The sequence below is a fragment of the Lissotriton helveticus genome, chromosome 7, assembly GCF_964261635.1.
Source record: "Lissotriton helveticus chromosome 7, aLisHel1.1, whole genome shotgun sequence".
In the NCBI taxonomy this organism is placed as follows: Eukaryota; Metazoa; Chordata; class Amphibia; order Caudata; family Salamandridae; genus Lissotriton; species Lissotriton helveticus.
Window position 1 is genome coordinate 1627170284 of NC_136068.1, and position 22097 is coordinate 1627192380.

The following is a 22097-nucleotide window of genomic DNA, read 5'->3' on the forward strand; positions in this document are numbered from 1 at the left end:
TAACTATATATGGTCTATAACCTATGGTTTTTTCAGTGAATTTCAATGGTTTTTTAATAGCAAATATCATAAGCTGTCGAATGTCAAGTACGTGGTAAGTGAAAACATTTTCGTGTTTATGCACACTGATCTGCTTTGAATGGTGCCCCCCCCCTCATTTCTATTAGGAGTACTCTCTCTTTGCAGATAGTGAAAGGTAGTTAACGCAGGCCTTTGCCCCCGTTGTAATCCGTCGTGCCTGCTTCTCTCTCCATTTGATTGATTATTATCCAAGTATTTACTGTTTTAGAATTAGTTCTCTTTGGTTCATTCTCTATTTACAAACAAACACAGAGTCGCAATACTCTGTTTAGTCTTTGCAGATAACGAAAAATCGTGTAAAAAAAAAGAAAAGGAATCGAGCAAAATCAGTAGGCCACTAATGGGATCTCTTTTTGACCTCGCTAAAATAGAAACATTAGGAACAACCCTTCATGACAAATACAAAACTAGTGAGATGAACTGAACTCCACACAATGATGGCTGCAAAACAGCTCGGCTCCGCCACCCACCCCGCCCAAAATAACGATAAAGAGCGGCTGCCATGATTGGTTGCGGAATGGCCATGACGGAGCTACGAAATGGTGCTGCTCTCATGCTAACCCCAGCTTCAGTCTGAAACATCCAGAAACACTGTAGACTACCAATTCGATCAGTTCCGGTAGCGCCCCAATGTAACCCGGTAGAGAAGAACTAGCCCTCCCCTCTTTGACTGATGGTTCTTGTTGCCTGTCCCTTCTGTTGTCATTTAACAGAACTATTTAGCCTGCTGAAAGGGGTTGTGTTCCGACCGCTGGTTGGTGGAGACATTTTGACTATATTCTGTACCTGCGTTGTCGCGTAATGCGTCATATGACGCGCCGCGTTAGCGCATCCGGAAGTCATCCGGGGCGCGCAGCGCGTAACGTAAGCATAACAAGTCATGTGACTTGTTAATAAAACTTTTCATTGGTTCATTTTACTTTTCTTATTGTAATGATGAAAGGCTTGGTCATATGACCTAAAAATTACGCTTTTCATTACTTCCGAACATTATTTTTTCTTAAATATATGTTATAATGTTCCAGGCTAATGTACTTTCCCGGAAATTTTACAACTGTCCTGCAAGTAAAATATATTCTTTTTTCGAGAAAAAGAGCGTTTCTTCGTCCCATGACGGAGCCGTTGAGCAAAAGAGGGTCGACCTGCTGTCTTAGTCGCCGATACGCCTGAATATGAGATTCTTATCGATCACTTTATGTTGCAGGAATAGAAAACACAACAGCCCTTGACCATTTATCTTTACTGCGTTCCTTCGTATTATACCTTTTACCCTTCATGTAATTGGTCTGCTTTATTTCACTTGCCTTTTAATGATTCTAAAACAGTCACTATTATTAAAAACTTTACCAATGTATATACTACTACCATGTTTTCTTTTAAAAACCTTTATTGTGAAAATTTCATTATACAAATACGAGCCTATAACCACGTGGGCCTGCCACGGAGCAAACTGTAATCGTATATGATGAATAGACATTTACACTGTAGAGGAACGTAACGGGCGGGCCATTAGGTTGCAAGAACTAAGGTGTCTAACAGTTACGGAATCGGTGGACGTACATTTTATAATTAAAATACGACAGGGCCAGTTACAATAAAATTATCTAGATATACATTTGCGGGCAAGTACCATGGGTGACGTTAATTCGAACTTTCAACAGTACAGTAATCAATAACACATCAGAACTTAATATCAATAGGGATGTCGAAATATTCAATCAATTCTCGTCCCCGCCCGCCAAGTGCTTCAAAACTGCATACGTATCTCGTGATTTCAAGGTTCTGCAACCAGTACACAACAAGGAGTTACGAGTCCCATTTATTCCGGCGCCATTTTGGGCGAGGACGGGCAGGTCCAGGATATAGTCAAAATGTCTCTACCAACCATCGACTATGATGATGTTCATATGCTGTATTTATTAGAGTAACACTCATCTGTCCACATGAAATTAATTTGCCACAATCTAAACATGTCATTTTAATCTTTCCAAAGTTCTTCTAAATATTTGGGACCGTTTCCCTTGCCTCTGAAGCTCTCAGTGCCACTTCTTTGATGAATGTACTAGCAGGTCAGGGGTTCTCCTCCAAATCTCTCTTTTATGCAGCACTATAATTAATTGGTGCCACCTCTCCATATGACGATGCATGGTATAGTTACCACAACTATATTTTTTTTCGGTTCCTCTGGAGAGTTCATCGTGGCAGATGAAGCGTGTAACGTACTGGGCATTTACCTTTTTTTGCATGTACAGGAAAGGAAAAAAAAATCGAGCGTCCGAGTTCTAAGGTGTCCCAGGGCCCTTTTAGTGGACCAGGCCCAAATCCAAAGAACAGGCCGCCATTTTGAGAGTCCTCTTGCAGCCGCCTGTCGCTGTAGCATCAAGAGCAGCCGAAACTCAGCTGAATGGCAACTGAAACGGTAAAGGGGCGCCCCACTACAGCAGACGAGCCTCCACCTAGGAAGGCCCATTCACGCCGGCTCCCCCCCCCTTCGGGCACCCCACGCCGTTATTCGGAGCAGTATTGTAGGATGGCCACACCAGTGCGGCAACTTGCTAGACATCACCTCGGTGGTAACCGAATCTCAACGCCTTGTGGTGTCTTCTATTCAGAAAACATTGTTATGCTGCCTTCGACCTATTCGCCGTAAGTGCGCACACAACTCAACTGCATAGCTTGCTAGACACCACCTCGGTGCCATCCGGATCTTGGAATGTCAGCACCTTTTGGTGTCTTCTCTTCAGAAAATATTGTTGCGCTGCCTTTGGCCCCATTCGCACATCAGTCCGCTACTGACGCCATCTCACAGGCTAATGGGGCGCCCCACGCCGACTTTCAGCATTGTAGAATGACCACACCAGTACAGCAACTTGCTAGACATCACCTCGGTGCCATCCGGATCTCGGCGCCCCACTGCAGATGAAGTGCCTCTCAACTATGAAACCACCACGGTGACATCCGGATCTTGGCGCGTTGTGCTGCCTTCGGCCTATTCGCACATCGGTCCGCTACTGACGCCATCTCACAGGCTAATGGGGCGACCCACGCCGAGTTTCAGCATTGTAGGATGACCACACCAGTACAGCAACTTGCTAGACATCACCTCGGTGCCATCCGAATCTTGGCATCTCAACGCCTAGTGGTATCTTCCATACAAAAAATATTGTTACGCTGCCTTTGGCCCCATTCGCACATCAGTCCGCAACTTAGACATCACCTCGGTGCCATCCGGATCTTGGCATCTCAGCGCCTTGTGGTGTCAGTCAGAAAATATTGTTGAGCTGCCTTTGGCCCCATTCGCACATCAGTCCGCTACTGACACCATCTCACAGGCCAACAGGGCGCCCCACGCCGACTTTTACCATTGTACGATGGCCACACCAGTGCCACAACTTGCTAGACACCACCTCGGTGCCATCCGGATCTTGGCATCTCAGCGCCTTGTGGTGTCTTCAAATCAGAAAATATTGTTGCGCTGCCTTTGGCCCCATTCGCACATCGGTCCGCTACTGACGCCATCTCACAGGCCAACGGGGCGCCCCACGCCGACTTTCAACATTGTAGGATGGCCACAGAAGTGCGACAACTTACTAGACACCACCTCGGTGCCATCCGGATCTTGGCGCGTTGTGCTGCCTTCGGCCTATTCGCACATCGGTCCGCTACTGACGCAAACTCACAGGCCAACGGGGCGCCCCACGCCGACTTTCAGCATTGTAGGATGGCCACACCAGTGCACCTTACTAGACACCACCTCGGTGCCATCCGGATCTTGACGCGTAGTGAAGCTGCAGCAGCTGCAAATAAGCTTCAGACAGTGTTACAACCGCTGCTCAGAACTCTCAACTATGACACCACCTCGGTGCCATCCGGATCTTGGCATCTCAGCGCCTTGTGGTGTCAGTCAGAAACTATTGTTGCGCTGCCTTTGGCCCCATTCGCACATCGGTCCGCTACTGACGCAAACTCACAGGCCAACGGGGCGCCCCACGCCGACTTTCAGCATTGTAGGATGGCCACACCAGTGCGGCAACTTGCTACACACCACCTCGGTGCCATCCGGATCTTGGCATCTCAGCGCCTAGTGGTGTCTTCTATTCCGAAAATATTGTTGCACTGCCTTCGGCCCCATTCACACATCGGTCCGCTACTGACGCCATCTCACAGGCCAACGGGGCGCCCCACGCCGACTTTCAGCATTGTAGGATGGCCACACCAGTGCGGCAACTTACTAGACACCACCTCGGTGCCATCCGGATCTTGGCGCGTTGTGCTGCCTTCGGCCTATTCGCACATCGGTCCGCTACTGACGCAAACTCACAGGCCAACGGGGCGCCCCACGCCGACTTTCAGCATTGTTGGATGGCCACACCAGTGCGGCAACTTACTAGACACCACCTCGGTGCCATCCGGATCTTGGCGCGTTGTGCTGCCTTCGGCCTATTCGCACATCGGTCCGCTACTGACGCAAACTCACAGGCCAACGGGGCGCCCCACGCCGACTTTCAGCATTGTAGGATGGCCACACCAGTGCGGCAACTTACTAGACACCACCTCGATGCCATCCGGATCTTGGCGCGTTGTGCTGCCTTCGGCCTATTCGCACATCGGTCCGCTACTGATGCAAACTCACAGGCCAACGGGGCGCCCCACGCCGACTTTCAGCATTGTAGGATGGCCACACCAGTGCTGCAACTTGCTGGACACCACCTCGGTGCCATCCGGATCTTGGCGCGTTGTATTGCCTTCGGCCTATTCGCACATCGGTCCGCTACTGACGCCGCCTCACGTGCCAACGTATTTTCTCCGCATTTTATACCCTATGCCGCATAACAGGTCATGTGACTTGTTTATAAAACTTTTCATTGGTTCATTTTACTTTTGGTTCCCTAATGATGGAAGGCTTGATCATATGACCTAAAAACAACACTTTTCATTGGATGAAAACTTTTTTTTTTTCCCAAACGATGAAAGCCCCACCTTGTTTCTGGATGTTTCAGACTAAACTGGCGTCAGCATGAGAGCACCACCATCTCGTAGCTCCGTCGTGGTCATTCCGCGAGCAATCATGGCAGCCGCTCCCCACCAGAAGCCTGCAGGAGTCGGGGCCCCCAAAACTTTGGATGAATTCTCAAGGCGGAGGGGACGCTTTCGAGAATGGGGTCCAAGACCTAGCAGACAAGCGTCCGATTTCCAAGGTGTCCCAGGGCCATTTCAGTGGACCAGGCCCAAAAAGGAAAGAGCCTGCCGCCATTTTGAGAGTCCTGTGACAGCCGCCTATCGCTGCACCGCAAGAGTGGGCGCAACTCAGCTGAATTGCGGCTTTTGACACAGTGGACCAAAAACGGACGGAATGGCAACTGAAACGGTAAAGGGGCGCCCCACTACAACAGATGACACTCCACCTGGAGAGGCCCGTTCACGCCGCCTCCCCCGGGGCGCCCCACGCCGTTATTCGGAGCAGCATTGTAGGATACCAAAACCAGTGCGGCAACTTACTGGACATCACCTTGGTGCCATCGTTCTGCTGCCTTGGAACTATTCGCACAACAGTTTGCTACTGATGACCCACCCCCCGCGACGCCCCACGCCGTTATTTGCTGGGTGGCAACTTACTAGACATCACTTTCGTGTCATCTAGATTTCGGCGCGTTCTGCTGCCTTGGAACTATTCGCACAACAGTTTGCTACTGATGACCCACCCCCCGCGACGCCCCACGCCGGAAATCTGGACGTTGTGCTGCGTTGGGACTATTCGCACAGCCGACCGCTACTTCGTTGTTTTTCCCTAAAAATGTTTATATGTTATTACTATTTTTGTTTTCTTGTATATATTTATAAATTATTAAAGTTTTATAATCTTACTACTTTGTCGGAGTGCTATATATTTTTAATGTGACACATAATTGTAAAAACTTTGATGTACAAAGAGTCATCCCTGGAATCTTCCGCTTCAGGCTCGGTCCCCTCCCCAATCACAATACAGGATGGTTTTCAGATAATAGCAACGCTTCTGCTGTGACGGATCTCATCGAGTGTGGGCCTTGATCTACTATAACTCCTTTGAAGAGGGGTGATTCTTTACAGCTGTGGCCATAAACTACATCTGCAGGGCTAGCTGATACCCTAGGACCAGCCTGGACAATCGGACACAGAGGAAAAGGAGTGTCAGAGGGTGCGGTAGTGAATAGGGCGAAAGGGAGGTGTCGGGCGGGCACAGGGTGTGATTCTCAGGGAAGAGCAGCGCAGATGGGGGGAGGTTTATTACCCATGCATAAGACAGAGAGCGAGGGTGACCACTGCCTGGGGGAGATGCTTGCGAGGGTGGGGAGCCATGCTAAGGATCGACAGCGTGCACAGAGTGGGTCTGGTCAAGGCATCTAAAATGGCTGCCGTGCACGACAAAAGTGTGGCATTTGAAAAAAGACAAGATGGCGCAGACAATGTTTTTCAACACTTCCTGATTTCCTTCGAATCGAACGTTAACAGACGTTGGGGCATATTACCAAAGTTAAGCGATATTTATCCCTAACGATGCTTAGCAACGATTTTTTTACCGTCAGAAATTATCGCAGATAAACCTTGCTATTATCAAGGTTTATCGCAAATACGATAAAAAACGACCGCAATGCATTAATATCGCTGAAAACTCAGCGATATTCATGCATTACCGAGCTAATGCTCTTAGCCATGTTATCCACCTCCCATTGGATAACATGGCTAAGAACTGCTCAGGGCAGGTGCTAGCTTTTGGAGATATTCGCGCTTATCTCGAATATTTCCAAAAGTTGATAATAGGAGATAACGATGTTAGCGACTGTTTCCAGTCGCTAACATCTTGGCATGCCCACTTTGCATGTCATTAGTGATAAATATCACTCACATGCAAAGTGGGGCCCAAGATGGTCGCTATCTCCTACTAGCCGTCGCTAACTGGTGTTAGCAACAGCTAGGTAATACAGATATAATTTTATCTCCGCGAAGCGGAGCGCTGTTACAGATATATATCTTGTTTTTGAACGTTAATTTCTCAAAATGCACTGAAGCACATATATTGAGACCTAGCAAAGGCACATCGGGCTACCAGTCCCTAATATTTTACCAAGTTTCGTGCAAATCCATTCAGCCGTTCGATTATTATTATTATTATTTTTTTTTGCCCCGCGGGGCCCTTTTAAAACCTCCACATCAAACCTAGGGGGTCAGCGAGGATCTACTATGCCCCCTTATGGTCATTTGCCCCTTCGCTTTGGCCTCCTCTTGTCTCTCGATCCTACCGAGAGACAAGATGGCGGCCGCTACGGACTGTTTGGAATGTTTACAGACACCGGAGAGCCAATCAGCTTCGCTTCGCAAAGCTCCGTAACGCGAAAAGTACGCGAAGCGGTGCGCTGTTACAGATATATATCTTTTTTTGAACGTTAATTTCTCAAAATCCACTGAAGCACATATATTGAGACCTAGCAAAGGCACATCGGGCTACCAGTCCCTACAATTTTGCCAAGTTTCGTGCAAATCCATTCAGCCGTTCGATTATTATTATTATTTTTTTTTTTTGCCCCGCGGGCCCTTTTAAAACCTCCACATCAAACCTAGGGGGTCAGCGAGGATCTACTATTCCCCCTTATGGTCATTTGCCCCTTCGCTTTGGCCTCCTCTTGTCTCTCGATCCTACCGAGAGACAAGATGGCGGCCGCTACGGACTGTTTGGAATGTTGACAGACGCCGGAGAACCAATCAGCTTCGCTTCACAAAGCTCCGTTGCGCGAAAAGTACGCGTCCTGGAGCGCTGCCCGGTCCGCTGTTACAGATATATATCTTTTTTTAAACGTTAATTTCTCAAAATCCACTGTAGCACATATATTGAGACCTACAAAAGGCACATCGGGCTACCAGTCCCTACAATTTTGCCAAGTTTCGTGCAAATCCATTCAGCCGTTCGGGCTAAAAGTGAGGCCAACCGCCCTATGGAAAACTCAATGTTAAAAACACGTTTTGGGACCCCCCTTTTTTCTCGACCCCCCCTGGACGAACCCCCCCCCAATTTTCAGGGGCTGCTCAGAAACAAAATGTGCCATTTTCCTGAAAATTTCAGCCAATTCCGTCCACAAACGCCAAAGTTATTAGACATAGAATTTTCAAAAAACCCATAGAGAAAAAATCCTAACTATATATACCTACTGGCGACCGCCAGTAGGTAATATATATATATATGGCGACCGCCAGTAGGTAATATATATATATTACCTACTGGCGGTCGCCAGTAGGTATATATAGTTAGGATTTTTTCTCTATGGGTTTTTTGAAAATTCTATGTCTAATAACTTTGGCGTTTGTGGACGGAATTGGCTGAAATTTTCAGGAAAATGGCACATTTTGTTTCTGAGCAGCCCTTGAAAATTTGGGGGGGGTTCGTCCAGTGGGGGCCGAGAAAAAAGGGGGGTCCCAAAACGTGTTTTTAACATTGAGTTTTCCATAGGGCGGTTGGCCTCACTTTTAGCCCGAACGGCTGAATGGATTTGCACGAAACTTGGCAAAATTGTAGGGACTGGTAGCCCGATGTGCCTTTTGTAGGTCTCAATATATGTGTTCCAGTGGATTTTGAGAAATTAACGTTTAAAAAAAGATATATATCTGTAACAGCGGACCGGGCAGCGCACTGGTTCGCGGACTTTTCGCGCAACGGAGCTTTGTGAAGCGAAGCTGATTGGTTCTCCGGCGTCTGTCAACATTCCAAACAGTCCGTAGCGGCCGCCATCTTGTCTCTCGGTAGGATCGAGAGACAAGAGGAGGTCAAAACAAAGGGGGAAATAACTATAAGGGGGCATAGTAGATCCTCGCTGACCCCCTAGGTTTGATGTGGAGGTTTTAAAAGGGCCCCGCGGGGCAAAAAAAAATAATAATAATAATAATTGAACGGCTGAATGGATTTGCACGAAACTTGGCAAAATATTAGGGACTGGTAGCCCGATGTGCCTTTGCTAGGTCTCAATATATGTGCTCCAGTGGATTTTGAGAAATTAACGTTCAAAAAAAGATATATATCTGTAACAGCGCTCCGCTTCGCGTAACGGAGGTTTGCGAAGCTGATTGGTCATTCTGTCACTGGGCTATAGTTGGGCTACATCTGGCTGATATTTGGGCTACATTTGTTTTTTTGTGTGTCTGGCGGCCATCTTTGGGCTACATTGGGCTACATTGGGCTTCATTGGGCTACATTCGGCTAATTAGCAAATAGCTCATCGCAAACTAGGAATGGTAAAGAATCGCTATTTATTCCTTAAAGTTCGCTATTTAGGAAATGCAAATAACTTTGATGATACATATGGCGGTTCATCTCTAACAAGATAAGAAGCATAGGGATACATTTATGATGACTGGCGCATCACCAGGGATGTGTTAGTCATTCTGTGCCGCTGTTCCGTCACCTATGGTGTGCTGCATTTACAATGCTGCACATCATGGGGCAAAAACAGCACAGATGCGTGATGTATCTGTGCCGTAAAGGTGGCGCATTGCTGGAGTTGTATCGCAAGTGTGATGAAGCTCCAGCAAGGGTCGGGGGTGCCCCTGTCGCAGGGTTTCTGTTCTCACACAGAACTGTGGACAGAGGATTGGAACCTCGGCGAATGCATTGCTGGAGTTGTATCGCAAGTGTGATGAAGCTCCAGCAAGGGTCGGGGGTGCCCCTGTCGCAGGGTTTCTGTTCTCACACAGAACTGTGGACAGAGGATTGGAACCTCGGCGAATTAGGGTGTCCCAAAACTCACGTTAGTAATCAAAAACTCCTTAGCAAGCTAGGTACAGTGTCACATTGGATATAACAAACTCTCAATGTTTAGACAATCCAGAATATGAACTTATAGTACCTCAGGATACGTGGAACTCATGAAAAGTCGGTCGTTATAGATTTCTTAGAAACCAGAACATGGAGTTAAGAAGAACAGATGTGTATTTGAAATGTTTATTTACTAATGCCGTCTTCTCAGGCGTAGTACCTTAGATAATAAAAGTACACATATTATCAGTAGCAAAATTACCAGCATAGTTACTAGTACATAAAAAGTGAATGGTGATAGTATGTTAACATGCTGTAAATGAATAAGAGTTAGCAACACTTATAAGCAGCCGCGGGCCGTGGAGGGAGTTACGGTGAGGCAGGGAGGCGGGGAGGGGGAGAAGCAGGGTGGAGAATACAAGTACACATATTATCAGTAGCAAAATTACCAGCATAGTTACTAGTACATAAAAAGCGAATGGTGACAGTATGTTAACATGCTGTAAATGAATAAGAGTTAGCAACACTTATAAGCAGCCGCGGGCCGTGGAGGGAGTTACGGTGGGGCAGGGAGGCGAGGAGGGGGAGGGGCAAGGTAGAGAGGGCTCCACCCTGCTTCTCCCCCTCCCCGCCTCCCTGCCCCATCGTAACTCCCTCCACGGCCCGCGGCTGCTTATATCTCACCCTCCCTAATACACATATTATATTATTTGTTAAGAAGGTCTCTTTGTGTTGGTTTAGGGCGTGCCCATACTTTAGTGTCTTAGATTTGAAGGAATCACATCAGCATACACCAGCTCTCTCTTCATGTGAACCGCATCAACTGTTGTGTATGTGTGTTCGGCAAAGCAATATAAAACCCGCCTCATGCCCAGAATTGGCAGAAGTTGCACTTATGTTATGAGTATGAAGTCGTGGAGATCAGACCTCATAACAATTCTGTATCGTGTTGTTCTTGAAACTTTAGCACTCGCTGTACAGATATAGTTTAACAAGTAAAGCAGATAGTAGACCAATAACATATTATTCTCATGTAAACCACGATGAACTACTAGGTGGAAAGCTAAAGCAACAACTAAGTGTCGTGTGCAGAAGTTGCAAAAAAGGAAAAATGGCGTTTAAACCGGTAATGAGCCCATGCTAACTTAACACGGTGTAAAGATATCCAGGACCTAGATGACACCTCCTCATGATCCGGAAACGAACTGAATAAGATAATAGAAGTGCCATCTCATGAGAGCAGATTGCAAGTTTATATGTGGACGGTCCGCAAGGTAAAGCATTAAAAACTAGGAAAATTTAATGCTAAAGAAAAATAAAACAGCCAAGTACTTTATCGAGTCTTAAGCCAATAGGCAAGGTAAATAATAAAAACTTGACAAATAAGTCAATGAATTGTCAATGAAATGCTAGTACTCAGCATATCAAACATGAAAAAGGTCTATGACATAACTGTGTATGCAAAATAAGCTGCAACAGCCTCCAATAGGAAGTCACCGTCTTCATCCGAAAACAGTTCAGCCATCCAATTTAAAAGCGGAAAAGAACATACGTGCTCTCCCAGCACCGGATCCTCTATCACCATCAGAGGACAGCTCGGTGGGTTTTCAAGAAAGCTCTGTTCCAAGAAAGACTGTGCTGCCGCCAGTAAATTCCAGGGACCAAGTAGTCCATGCATCAATGCCACAGCCATAATCCTTTCGCCAGGACAAACCAACTCGTGAGTAATGATAGGAGTCATCAGCTGATTAAAGTCGACGTCAGGAGAAACCGGTCCGCAGAGACACAAATCAATGGCCCAATCGAAATCACAGGTCAGGCAGTGAAATACAGGCTGGACACAGGTGAAGTAGGAGAACCGAAAAGATAATCCATATGCTGTGCTTAATATCGCCAACGGCATTGTGCCATAATATTCTACCATGCGATTGCGGAACAGTGTCAGCAGCTGCAGGGTCGGAGGTTGCATAGGAGGGACATCCATATTTAAAAATGTAAAAAAGCACAAGAGCGTCCGCTGGTAATGCAAGTAAAAATGCCAATCCACGAACCAGAGTGCAGAAAATACAATGAAAGGAAGCAGGGATGACTCCAAAGATTTTCTCAAATGAAGTCACGAGACCACTGGTAACAACTTTAAAAAAGTGCACCAGGGACTTTGTGGAGGATGCGTTAAAGATAGTCGGAAACATGTTGCTGAAATTGAAAGGCAAATGTTAATTGAAAAAGGTTTTGCACCTCTGTATGGGTGTTCGCTATGTGAAGTACGAAAGTTTCACGGGCCGAACTCAAGGCCACCTCTCTCTGAGACAAAAGAGCTCTTATTCTTGCCATGCCGTTGAAACGTGTCCCAAGGTTGGTATTTGTGGCCAGATTGAAAACTCCCTATGTTCATGTGTGGGAGGAAATAGAACATTTCTGCAGCAAATAACCCGTTCACTTACTGTTACGATAAAAGGAATACTTTTAATTAACTCAGAACAATCTTCATTATTGAGCATCAAATAACTACCATTTTCCAACAACTTGAACGTGGGGATGATAGCAGGAACTGGCGTGCCTTGCAACACGCAAGCCATATTTGGTCGGTGTTTGTTGCATGAACCGTGTAAATGTATGTGCCTACACATTAGTGAATGATCTGGCGTCTCAGTGCATTCCTCTCCATTCAGATAAACTTCTTGATCATCTTTGAAACATCTGTATGTGTATGGAAGCGACCAGACCTCATGAAGAAAAGCACTACCTAAAGGTTCATAACGACCTATTGGTATATATTTCATACAATTTGAAAACTTATATAAAGCAAAAGGCAGCGTTATTAAACCGTGGATAAGGCATGTTGCCAAAAAACCCGCAATCCTCTGCTGATGATGTCACTGAGCATGTCATGAATGATGTAATATGTGACATCATCAGCAGTGGATTACGGGTAATGGTATCTCTAGTTTACTCCCTTATAGCTGTCTTTCTTTTAACATAAGTGTCTGTTTCCTTCCCTTATACTTACTGTTTTTGGGTCGCTTCCGGTTCGCGTACCCGCGAGCGAACTGGGAAGCGAACTAAGAGAAATAGAGGTTGGCACAGTTCCAAATATTGTACCAATTTTTTTATAACGGGGAGGTAGTTCTGAAAAGAACTTTTTTTTTTATTTTTCTGAACATTTTTTTACTGTTTTTGAATTTTTCGGAACAGTTTTATATTTTTTTGGGGTTTTTCTTGGAGGGGGCAATGAAAACGATTCATTGTAAAGGGCTCAACAGGAGCAACAAAACAAAAAAAAGAAGTATTTATTATTTTGGGCGTTTCGGACAAACTTGCATATGATAGTCAATAGCTCTGTTGATCAGAGTGATGCTTTTTTCTCCGTAGGAAATGAATCCATCGCAAAATGCGCAGATGTGTTTTACATCACCAAATCTCATTTGTATATTTGGCACCATCTCCCTGCCCTCTGGTCCCGTTACTTCCGGTACAACAGATCTTCTGGCCATAATAGGGAGATTATCTAGGTCGTTCCGAAACTGTGCAGCACTGTAGTTGTTAGGATGCCACCTAGTCATATGGCGATGCATTGTGTAGTTTCCGAAACTGTATTTTTTGTCGGTCCCTCTGGACAGTCTATCTTGACATATAAGGCAAGTTACGTATCTTGCATTTACTTTTTTCTGACCTTTGGGAATTTTAAAAAATTGCCAAATGAAGTTTTCTTTCCGGTGAGACGTCCTGGGCTGCTCAGGCAAAAACTGCCTCTCTTCGTGCTCGTCGTCCTGTTCCTCTTCTTCTTCTTGTTGAATTACAACTTGAGCAGGTGGTCCACTCTTCCTTGGATGTGGTGGAGGTGGTGGGGAAGCACCAGCTGAAGCTACTAAAGAAGCCATTGCTCAGTGATCACAAAGGGTCTTTCTCTCACAATGATGAAAGTCAGAGTGAGGAAAGAAGGAGGGATTTTCATCATTTGGGAAAAACAAGAGTTCTCAACCAATCAAAAGTGTTCATTTTAGATTATATGACCTAGTCTTACATCATTAGGAAACCAAAAGTGAAATGAACCAATGAAAAGTGTTATTACCAAGTCACATGACTTGCTGTGTTTACGTTAAGCGCTTTGCAGGGCCTCCCGGTTTGCTTCCAGAAACCTGCGCTTTGCGACTCGCTTCGCGTACCAGTTCGCTAACGTAGCACGTCATATGACGTATCACGCGACAACGTGAAACGTCATGCGGACGGGTGGCGTCACGATGTTGTTTTCTAACGCGGCACTTGCGGTAAAGAAACGTTTACCGGCTCGCGGTCTATTTCGCGGCATCAAGGTCAGCTAACGGGAAGCTTCCCGATTCGCGAAGCGGGAACGAAGAAAAAAAAATATATAAAAAAAAAATTATTCATAAACATATAAAATATATTTTTGGATTTAAAGAAGAATACATTTTACAGCTACAGATATTAGCTGTTAAAAAACCAATGAAATTCACAGAAAAAACCATAGGTTATAGACCATATATAGTTAGGAATTAGCATTTACAAAACCTTGAAAATTCACTGAAAAAACCATAGGTTATAGACCATATATAGTTAGGAATTAGCATTTAGAAAACCTTATTTTACTCACACAAAACCATTGAAATTCCATATATAGTTAGTTGCACTAACTATATATCGCGCACCCGCAATCCACTGCTGATGATGTCACATATTACATCATTCATGACATGGTCAGTGACATCACTGATGACATCACTGATGACATCTCAAATGACATCACTGATGACATCACTGATGACATCATCCAGTGACTGTGTGTTTCTGTAAAGTTTAAATATGTTTTACATATTGAAGAATGAATAGATGTAGAAGTGTCTGGATGAAGGATTTAGTAGGTGCGTGACTGACTGTATGAGTGAGTGATTACATGTGTCTCACTGAGTGCATGGGTTAGTGACTAAACTGTCTTAATTTGTGCATCATTATGTCTGTTGTTCTGTAAACTGCTGCATGTGTTGATCAGTAGCTATATAAGTAGCTATATGGGTTATTGATTGGTTGCACAAGTATTTGTATGGGAGACTGAGTGTGTGTATGGCTGGCTGGGAGGTGTGTGACTCTGTGCAGATTAATGTGTACTTGTATCAGTGATTCTATAAGAGAGTAAGTATGTGTTAGTATATGTTTGAAAATGTAAGGTACTCTATGTTTAACTGTGTAGATTAGAAAATGGAAGTGTGATTGATTCTTTACAGGACTGACTAGGTGTGTGAGTAACTCCATGGATGAGTGGCAGAGTGTGAGTGTCTGTATAGGTGTATGAGTGCATATGATAGTGTTGTAAAGATGAGTGATTGTATGTATGAATGATTGTATGGGTGAATGAGTGAATGTGTGTGTAGACGTAGGAATCAGTGAGTGCGTATGTAGTAACTAGTGTTGGTGTGTCAATGGTTTCAAAAATTATACTCTGTATTTAACACTGGGTGTAACAGAGGTTATATTAAAGTGTGAGGAGATGCATTGTATTGTCACATTAATGATATCATCATTGATGTGACCATTGATGTCAAATGAGATATCATCAGTGATGTCATTTGAGATGTCATCAGTGATGTCATCAGTGATGTCATTTGAGATGTCATCAGTGATGTCATCAGTGATGTCACTGACCATGTCATGAATGATGTAATATGTGACATCATCAGCAGTGGATTGCGGGTGCGCGATATATAGTTAGTGCAACTAACTATATATGGAATTTCAATGGTTTTGTGTGAGTAAAATAAGGTTTTCTAAATGCTAATTCCTAACTATATATGGTCTATAACCTATGGTTTTTTCAGTGAATTTTCAAGGTTTTGTAAATGCTAATTCCTAACTATATATGGTCTATAACCTATGGTTTTTTCTGTGAATATATATATATATACATATTGGTAATGTTAGGTGACCCTGGTGTCCATTGATTAGGATGGGAAAACAAACCAAGTGAGGAGGACAAGGGCTACTATGAAACCCCTACAGAATGTTAGATAAGGCTTCGGACCAGAAAGAGAGGACTCTTAGACTTGTCTGCGCTCCATCCTTTCCTTACCTGAACTGCTTACCTCATACCTCAAAAGAAGACACAAAAAAAAGATAGAGGTACTGGTTTTCAGAAACAAAAGTTGCCCATGGGATGCATTCTTGAGGCCCTCAGAACTCGGACGTGCTCCTACCCCCACTGACAACGCTAGGAACCTAGGCATCATTCTGGACAACAAGCTAACCAGGATGACTCAGATCAACTCCGCCTCCACCTCCTGCTTCTTTATTTTCTGCATGCTTCATAAGATATTCAATGGCTACCCTAAAGCTCAAGACACAGCATCACCCAGGCCCTCATCTACAGCCAACTGGACTACTGTAATGCTCTCTACACACAGATCGCAGCTCACCTCCTCCTCCGACTACATACCATACAGAACACTGCAGCTAGACTCTTCCTGGATCTCCCTGGACAAACCCAGATCACCCCCTACCTCAAGAACTCCAGTGGCCCCCTGTGCAGAAAAGATGCCAGTTCAAGCTCCTGACCTATACTCCCAAGGCCCTACACAGCTGGCGACCCGCCTACTTGAACCACCACCTGTACTTCCATCATCCCACCATACACCTTCGCTCTGCATCCCTTTCTCTAACCCTCCCCCCTCCATCCGATGCAACAGATGTTGAGGCCACTCCTTCTTCTACCTAGCTGCGAAGACATGGAATGAGCTACCCATTCGCCTATGGAACTCCTCACCTCTTCCAGAGTTATGAAAGTCCCTAAAGACCTGGCTATTTGTCTAATCAAACTGGACAATGCTAGCACTTGGATACTCTCACGGGTGTCAAGTAGCACTCTACAAATCTACTGATTTATCCATTAACTCATCAAGCTTTTTTCCAAGTGCCCATTTTTGTCTATTAAAAATGGCATCCAGGTTTAGCGGGAAAAAAAAACAGGCAGGTTAGCTGCCCTTTCAAAGATGGCTGCCAGATTGGAACACAAGCGAACGCAATGAGCTACAGACTCCATTTTAAAAAGTCAAATGCAAGCAATCATGCTGAATCCAATAACGTTAATTCATTTTATATGACTGAGCTCAGAGAAAGGCACAAGTCCAATAAAAACATTTCTATTCATGCAATTTCAGAGAGACAGGAATGATTTTATGAACTGTCCTTATAAATAAAAAGCAACAATACAGAAGAGGAATGTTTAATAAATGTTCCAGTAAGTGGTAAGTTGGGAAAAGAAGATGGGCACATGCTTTTACTGTTGTGATTAGAACATAATACTATTGAATAGGAGTCCATTGAAAAGATGTCTAGGGGCCGGATTCACCAAAGTAATCTCAGACACAATCCTAACTTTGCGACTTTAGGTATTCACGAAAGGCATTTAGTAGTACTAAAGTTAGGATTCCTAAATATTCCACTACTAAACTGAGTCAAAGTCCTAACTTTATGACTTTGGGTATTCACAAAATGCATTTAGTATCAGTAAAGTTAGGATTCCTAACTTTACTACTACTAAACTGCTCCAAAAATGGCCACTAGTAACAAAACCGGCACTCACGGTTCCAAAACCTGCCACCGCCCTTCCAGCCAACCGGGAAAATGCCTGGTGCCCACTTCAGCCAGTCTGGCCCTGTAGCCAGTATAAATCTTAGAACCATTACAAGCAGTTAGCATATTCTTGTGTCAAAACTATTTTTGAGGGCTAGTCCTAAGCAGGGATCTAGTAGGGAGAGAGAGCGCTGAGAAGGGGACATTGTCTCCTATAAAGCGCTACCTCTTCAGCAAAGATTGGTTCTCCGGGAGCAGCGTAATGCCTCCAGCACTGACTAAAAGTGAAAGTACTGCACCATTTCTTCAGCCTACTTTTGCATTACTTTGCTGTGACATCAGTGTGCAGCATGCACTTGTGTTTCAGCAAAACAAAAAAATTGAGACACGCGGGAAGCTCATCCCTAATGTCCCGAATTTGATTTTTTAAAAGAAGATGCTTTTTACCAGAAGCAGTTGTTTCTTATGTGGCCATCAACACTTTCCCAATGGCCACAGTGTAGTGTGCCATTGGGAACTTGTTGACAGCTGCACTAAAGAGGTTAATCACTGCCAGAAAAACTTTGGAACCCCCTATGTGCACACTAACTCAACAAGCATTGGCTTAGTAAATAGGTCTTGCTTTTGGGACCTTATAAGTATTTAGCCATGCAACAGTTGATGCTGTTGCACCAAGGATATTGTGCTGCATAACTAAATACTTATAAGGTCCCAAAAGCGAGACCTATTGGCTATGCCAATGCTTGTTCCTGATGTGTTTCTGCAGTTTTTTTCAAGCAACATAAAACTCTTGAATAGTGCTTACTGTGAACTGAGTAGCTTCTAGGTGCCTGGGTGAATTCAGGGTTTGGGTGTGTTGTCATGACAGGGCATGTTCGAAAGCTCTGGATTTGAAGCTGAAGGCAGTGCGATTATCTTACAGTGGCCATCACTGGATTATAAAGGTGTTCAGACTACATGCTCATCCAATTCTTGGCCTCTCTGTAGAGAATACAAAGTGGTGGTCACATATGTGCCAATTGTAATTACCATTTTCTATGAGACTGTGTGAAGGACGCATGCACATTTGTTGACAGGATTAAAGGAAAAGAAAACCCTGGGCCTCATTTATGAGGCTGTGCATCACTTTTACGCCGCCGGTGCGTCACTTTTTGTGACGCACCAGTGGCGTAAAAAATGCACCTTGTTCAGCCATATTTACAAAGTGACGCATCTAGGTGGATGCGTCACTTTGTAAACCCCTGCGCCACATTATACCTGTGCCAGGTATAATGTATGCAAGGGTGGGTGTTGACGCAAGATAGGGTCGTAGAAGTGACGCAGTGAAATATATGAGATTTCACTGCGCCACTTCTAGGACGCAAATGCGTCAATATCTTACGCCTGCCTCACAGCAGGCGTAAGACTGATGAAGGCCCTTTCACATGGGGCTTGCCCCATATGAAAGGACACATTGCTGGAGTTGTGTTACTTTTGTGACACACTCCAGCAATGCGTCACTTTTGCGCCCTACAGATATGTCAGAAATACTGACGTATCTGTAACTCCATGCGACATGATGCGTCACACAATAAATATGGCGCATCAATCATGTCGCAAGGAGGGCGCACTGAGAAGTCACTCATCGCTGCTTTCACGCAGCGATGCATCACTTCTCATAGATGAGGCCCCCTCTGTATAGATGTGAGCGGCGAGGGAGTGGGTGCGTCTGAGAGAGGGAGGGCATGGTGAAGGGGAGGGGACACAAGAAGTACATGCAGAGGGGCAGAATGAATATACAGTGATGTCGTGGAAAGAGACAACATGTGTGGAGGATTTCAGAAAGGCGCTCTGAGAAAAAGTGTATAAGTGTCTAATAGAGGAAATATCTGTGAAGGAGAGAACAGGAGTGACTGAGCCCCGGTGAAGACTCTTGCCTCTTCCACACATCTTGGTAATATTTGATTCAGAGTCTCACATTTTCTGTTCAGGTGGCACGCTGTGTGAACCGGGCCATAACCGCATCGGTCATACCTCATCGAGAGGTTTCGTAGTTACTCTTTTCATCTACACCACCTTAAGGGACCTCCACCTTTTTTATCTCTCTTAAAGTACTCTAAGCAAGGTGCTGTTCAAGACAGTGGGTAATGCAGGGCTTTAAGTGGGATGAAAAAACTGTAGGGTCTCTCAAAGGGGCGTGCGTGATGCAGTTAAGGGTGTGGCTTAAAAGCACCTAAGCTTTAAATTAATGCTTAGTGTGCCACTGGACTCGTATTTTGCTAGTTCTATCATTAGATACAGATATATACATAATACAGCAAGAAACATTACACTTACAACAAGCCTGTACTCCTAGCTTTGTCAATGGGTGTTAGTTGCATAACATAAATAAGCAACAGCCAATGGATTCATAGTATAGCATATTGAAAACCGTTCAGTTCTGAAATGATGAGACTGTCAAAGAACTAAAATGAGTCTCTTTGAAGTTACTTCAGAGGCAGCGAAGGGTAGTGCTGCTGCAGAGTTAAGATTTATTTTTTTCATCCTGAGGGTGAGGGCAAAAATGGAGAGCCCAATACAGACACGTCTCAGCACCTGCTTTTCAGCACTGGAAAGACCCGGGTCACTTAAAGCCCGATTAATGGACTAAACTGACTTCTGAAATAATCTCTTAATTATCAAGTTGTGCGCTCCAGCTCGTTAACTCCCAACATAGTGTAGACCTAGGTGTAAGTGACGCTTCTGACAGGAAACTGACGAGTGTCCAGCATCCGTGAGAGATGCAGAGAGGTGTCCGTAGGTCACGCATAGTAGCCGGAAATTTACCCCCGCTAGTCACCCCACTTTGCCCTGCTTAACTTCCATCCTGATTCCCCTAATCCACTTGGCCTGCTCCCTTGGTGCCGGTGACAGGACTGTGCTAAGGAGATTTCATTCGGCACAGGAAGGGGAGGCAGGCCTGCTTTTAATTTCCATACTTCCTAACTGGTATCTGTAGCTGGTACCTGCACAAGGCATCCGATGCATGCACGCTCTCTTCCCTTTACGCTCCGCCATCCACGTTTTGTGTACTGCAGCCAGTGGCTTCAGTGCACTTTGGGAAATGGGGCGATAGTATATGGCAGTAGAAGAGGAACTGAGGGAGTGCCTTCAACAAAACATGTACAGAACTAAAAAAACATTTAAGAGAAATGTGTCAGTTAATATTTTGAAGGATTAAGTTGCCAGCCATTAACTCATCCTAAACTTTCAATTCAGACCGGGATTGAAAAGAAACTACTCTAACAATTAAGGATTTTTGTTCTTTTTTTTCTATTATTCCTGCCTGTGAAATCGCAAAAAGAACTTGGTGCAATCCGTAGAAAGGCATTTGAAACAAGTACATCTCATGGATTCTCTATCAAGCAATTAGCATAAGCGCCACTTGACCGAGATGCATGTCTGGTTACTGGTACCTTCCCCATTACTGGATCTTACACATACTTATGTTTGTAAAACGAGAACTACTAGTCCCAAAATGCAACGGTGTGCTCACTAAAAAGGCAGACCTGACTGAATGCACCGCATACGATGGACCTACATGGGACTGCTGTCTGGAGATTGCGAGGTCCGTATAAGATGAAAATATAAGCTACGAGAGAGATTCAGAAAATACAGAATGTCAAACTAAAAAGGGGAATAAAGTACAGTAAGGGAGAAAAGAAAAACAATGTAAGAAAGGGTGGGAGTACAAATCGGAAGACGAACAAATAAAAGAAAACCAGCGCGGTCGGGCACAGAAATGCGTCATTGCAATGCGCAAGCCTTTCAGAAAATTAATTAAAGCAGCAGGCAGCAAGGAAACCTGACACCAGACAGATGGCGCTGCTGGCTCTACCAGCGTTTACCTCACGGGAGCGAGTGCGAGAATTGTTAACATATGGTGCCAATGGCTCCCGCAAGGAAATCGCCAAGCATGCACGCGTTGCAATAGAAAGCAATGCTGCGCGTACAAGTTTTTGGGGAGGAAAGCAGATCGATTTCATGAGGTCCTCTCCTAAGCAGCGCAAGCGCGCTGCGTAGACGAGACCTAAAAACTACAAAACAGATTTACTCCAAACCATGCAAAGGCACTTACTTGAGTACATTTCTACATATATGCCAACTCTGGTGTAATTACTTTCAGCCATTCTTTTCCACTGTTGTTTATCTGTATCAAAGAGAAAAGAATTGTATTGGAGTTAAAATGGAAAATGTAACTTTTAGAACTCTCATCACCTAGCCACCCCCGCTCCCCCCCTATTTTTATGCCCTCAGGTGATGGATCTGCAGAAAAGTTGCCATGAAGAACCAAGGAATCCAAAGTAGATATACTTCTTGGAAGAAAACAACTTTGTTAAGCTAAGTACCCAGAAATAAACTAGAAATATAAAAAAATACATAATGATTTTAATGTGATTTGGTCCTATTTTACAAGTTCGGATTTCTGATAACATTTACCAACCTCTCAGTCTTCAGCCTCGCTGTTTATGAGGTCGCCAGTACCCCTCAAAGGATGATATTTTTTGTGAAGTAAATAACGCCCGATGATCTAAAAAGTATTATCCTAACGCTGTTATTTCTCGAGTGAAAGGAATCCGTAGAGGTAACATGGGGGCACGCGGAATGTGGCCAGATGCAGAGGAATCTATTATCAGCT